Genomic DNA, 4,547 nt, shown 5'->3' on the forward strand with positions numbered 1-4,547 from the left:
TAGTCTCATACTTTTGGTGGCCTTTCTGTTTTTCTTCTTACAAAGAATGATCCATTCCTCCGTTTCCAGTCTGCTTTTCTGCTATTCAGCCTGTTTGGGAGTAAGTAGAAAATGTATCTAATTACCTAAGAAGAAGGATCTCATCCAGCCATTTCTTGAAAGAAGCCAGAGTATCAGCTTCAGCAATATTAGAATAATTGGTTCTGTTCTCCCACAACCTTTCGTGTCAAGAAGTGCCATGTCTTCTCGGTTTTAAATAGTTTAGTTTTAATTAAACTAACCTACCAAATGTTTCTTCCAGAGCCTTGCAAATGTATTCAGTCCCTTTGTTTAGTTTTCATTCTGCTGCTTAAAGCTTCCAGTATATTTTGAAGTAGTAATCAATATTTATCATATACAGAATGTACTCTACAAATTCAAAGCAAAAACAAACAAAAAAAACAAATTATCATAAAAGAAAAATGAAAAACACATGATTGAATAAGTATTCAAAACCTTTGCTGTTGACTAACCTAAATTAATTTTGATGCACAATTAGTTGAGTGGCATCTGTCTGTGTGCAATTATAGTGGTTCACATGATTTCAGAATAAATATAGTGTACTGTATACAGTATGTCTCTGTGGAGCCATGGTAGCTCAGACGTCAAGGGCGTCTAGCTCCTGACTGAAAGGTCCTGGGTTCAATGCCAGGTAGCGGCAAGCAATGTAGCTTGCTCTTATTCCTTCCAGATGGCTCCCAGGTCCACTCAGCCCGCTTTCCAAATGAGTACCGGGGGTTAATCCTTCTTGGGGTAATAGGCTGGCTGGAGCATGATCTTGCCCACATCACCTCCAGTGTTGGATGGGCCTTTATGGCCTGAAAAGGGGACCTAACCTACCTATACTGTATGTCTCGGACATGCCCCTCAGAGGCAAAGATTGAACCATGATTTAAGATGCTATGGGGATGCAGGAACTGGACTGGATAGCTTGTCAGGATGGAAGGAAAAATGCACAGAGCAAAGAACAGGAAAATGCTAGAGGAAATCTTGTTAAAAAAGCCTTAAAACTGGGGTGAAAATTTGCCTTTAACCAAAGCACAAGGCCAAAGCACTGGAGTGGCTTAAGAATAAGAAAATAATGCCAATCAAAGCCCTTACTTGAATCCCGTTGGGGATCTGTGGAAGAACATGAAAAACATGAAATCTATTTTCCATAAGCAATCCACGAGAAACTAGAGAGAGCTTGAGAAAATCTGCAAGAAAAATTAGAAAAAATGTAATCAGATCAGTCTGTGAATTCAGTAGAGACTTTGCCAAAAAAATTGTGGCTGTATTTCTGTTAGAGATGGTTGCACCAAATATTAAGTTCATGGCTCTCAATACTTATGCAGTTAACAAATTTTAGTTTTCGCTTAGATTTACTGTAATGTATCTTACCTTTGGAATTGTTCAGTCTGAGCCTTCATGTTTTGAATAAAATCTTAAAGTTTTAAAAAACGAATGTGTTTTATTTTGTAATTTCACAAAATGGGCACCCCATAGAAAAGGTGTGAGTGTTTTTGCAAGGCTGTGTATGCACTATACTTGTATAGAACGCTTCTGAATTAAAGATCATTCTAGGAAAATGTACAGGAGCTCTACTCCTTTGTGTGCATGAGGCCCCCATCCTCACAGACTCCAGACCATTCCTTTTCACATCCTCAGAGCCTCCTGGTCTGTGTATCCATAACCGGTCATTTGAATTCATTAGAACTGACCAGCTAATACTGCACCAGCTCCTCCCCCTTTGTGAAAACAGGCTGCTGGACCATATACTTGTTATTGCCATGGCAACATTAGACAGGTTTTACCGAAGCAACGATACATTCACAGAGGAAGAAGTAAAGTCGGTAGAAATACGACCGGAAATAAATACACGTTTGACAGACTTCGAGTACTCTTCAGCCTGAGCAGAGCCATTCAAGGAGTCATGAACAAAAATAGGTGAACTGTTTTCTGAATAGCACTTAAATAGAAATAACAGATTTGTACTGCTGCACCACTGACAGTCTCTAAAAGACTCCTTGCTTGTTCGTAACACCACTGAGAATTGCAGGCAAGCACATTGTAAGTAAACACACAACAGGATGAAAGGATGAGCAAGAAGACAGAAGAAAAGTTGTACTTATGTCTGTCACTGCTTTGTTCATTTAATGAGGGAGTTTTCCAACAACTTCAATGTGCAAAATCAGGTAAACCGCTAACCGCTTTCAAACACAGATTTGCAGGGGAGCTGTAGTCTATCCAGGCAAGCAACAGGCGCAAGGCATGATGCACACTGGACAGGACATTGCTTAGGGTACACACAGACACACGGGAAATATTAGAGACACACAATTGATTTAAGAAGCAATCAAAAGTTTATGCATGTCAAAATTGGTTACAAAGTCAAGTTATTGGTTAAAAGATTTGAAACCTCAATATGTGGTATTCATTAAATCCAGCTGTACACTTTCACAGCCATTAGCCTGTGTGAAATCAGCCCATCACGGGAGGAAACTGCGAGAAGGCGGTTGATCCAAGTTTAGACCAGGACAAGGGTCTCTCTGCACCTCACAGCGCCCTGCACGATGCAGGGATTACAAAGCTCTCGCAGCTCAGGTGTCACTGTGGGCCTGTCTGCTCCAGCAGGCAGGAAGAAGTGTGATTCACTGGAATCTCTGCAGTCTGTGGATAGTTTGAACAAGACAAAGCTTATGAAGGTGATCGTGTGGATAGGGATTGCTTTCTGTTCTGCGATCTCTAGCACTATTGATTGGACCATAGGAAGAAAAGTGTTTCACTAACAGAAAGAGGACTGAGGTGTAAGTGCACTGACCTGAAACCAACTGATGTGTGTTGACAAGTCTAGATGTCTAGATGGAGTCGTTGTCTCAGGCCTGAGGGCATTCTGTCTCACACATGATCACTCAAACTCAGGCAGGCTCCCACACTGTCAGAGAGGAAGAGCACTGACCCCCGTTTGCTCTGTAGCTCCCCAGAAGCAGGTAACTCTGACAGGAAAGGACATAGTTTTAAAACCCAGTAGACACCATGCTATTGTCAGAGTTCCTTGCTGTACTCGCATCTGTTTTTATTTATTACTAGGTCAGTACAGTAAATCTTTAATGCTACTCACCAACACATTCAGTTTCTGTCAAAGGTGAACCATGATACTGTGACGAATTAACTGCTCTGACACGGCTGTAATCATTCCAGACATGCCCTTTAGGTGGGAATGGGAATGAGTACTGACCAAGCAGATCACATAGTTCCTATGTTTCCCCACCACAGCAAAATGGTTAAGCAATGAGCAGCACAAACTTAAAATGCACCCATTTATTTGTAACACTAATGCATTAATACACAAGCAATTATTTACATTGTTTTACAAGTAGTCCAGGCCTTTTACAATCCAATGCTACATTTAAAGATGGTCCAAATTTAGGATAAACCAACTGAGACACAGCATCTTAGTGAGATAATGCTGCTCTCTCGTGAACAATTAAGAGAACAATTTCTCTTCCTGGTGGATACTACAAGGAAATAAATATTCCCTCAAATATATAAAAAACAATCCTTTGCACCTATATTTAATTCTGGTGTCTTTCAAGTTCAAAAGCTCAGAAACACCCGTTATGTTCTGGTTCACGAAGAGTAGCTAAATTGCTAGAGATTCATTGGCAAGAAGGTGGAAATCACTCACTATGTCTTGCAGCAGAGGAATGAAGACGGATCAATGGCAGACCATTGATATACCAACCTAGTCTCCTCTTGCTCTCCTCTGAGCCTGTAATTTTGTTGCCTTGTTTAGTCAACCTCCACAGAGGTCTCTGCTCCACTGCACCTCCACCTCCAAGGGAAGAGATTCTGCCTATGAGGTCAGGGCTGGGTGACAAACACTTTACATTCCTGAAATGAGTGGAGTTCCACAAGGAACTACATTAGGTCTCCTGGTCAACTGCCACTGACCTCTTATACCATCCCGATGCCCCAGGTGAGACATAGAGACATATTTCCTCTTGGTGGATAGTTGCAGAGACTCTGCAACTATCCACCAAGAGGAATAGTTGCAGTTTGCAGAGCCTCACTGACGTTGGCCTCTGCAAACTGCAAAGCTATCTGCACATTGTTGGGCCACACAGTAGCTGGCCTGAGGACACCTCTGTGTGCCCTTCTTGATTACTGGCTGTGTAGTGGAGCTAGTTCAGATATGGTGACATCACCGCCCTCCCTGCGCGTAGCAGGGGCCTCGGCTGCCTGGGCTGGGGGAGGTCTCATTTAGCTAGTGTGGCTGGTTCCCTGTTGCGTTACACCGGAGACCCGGATTCGTGCCCCAGGTGTTGCGGGACAAAACAGGTGGCAGAGGGCACAACCCCGCACGGAACCGCGACGGTCACAGCTGTCCTTGTTAAATGGCAAGTGTTGAAATGGGTGTATCTTAATCCACATAAGTGTATAACCAGTACACCCTCCAGAACACAACAATACTATGAAATCAGAAATGAAGGTTGCTAGACCAGGTTGGTGTAGGAACTTCCACCACA

General features: G+C 42.5%; 1 long non-coding RNA gene across 1 annotated transcript; it reads right to left on the bottom strand.

Moving 5' to 3' along the window:
• Window positions 1–2,362: 2,362 nt before the first annotated feature.
• LOC148678226 (uncharacterized) lies at window positions 2,363–3,210 on the bottom strand. The gene is made up of 2 exons (XR_015941461.1): window positions 2,840–3,210; window positions 2,363–2,688 (listed from the first exon to the last, which is right to left on the bottom strand). It is a non-coding gene; the product is annotated as an uncharacterized LOC148678226 (long non-coding RNA).
• Window positions 3,211–4,547: the final 1,337 nt, after the last annotated feature.

The sequence above is a fragment of the Lepisosteus platostomus genome, chromosome 1 (genome assembly GCF_059453375.1).
Source record: "Lepisosteus platostomus isolate fLepPlt1 chromosome 1, fLepPlt1.hap1, whole genome shotgun sequence".
In the NCBI taxonomy this organism is placed as follows: Eukaryota; Metazoa; Chordata; class Actinopteri; order Semionotiformes; family Lepisosteidae; genus Lepisosteus; species Lepisosteus platostomus.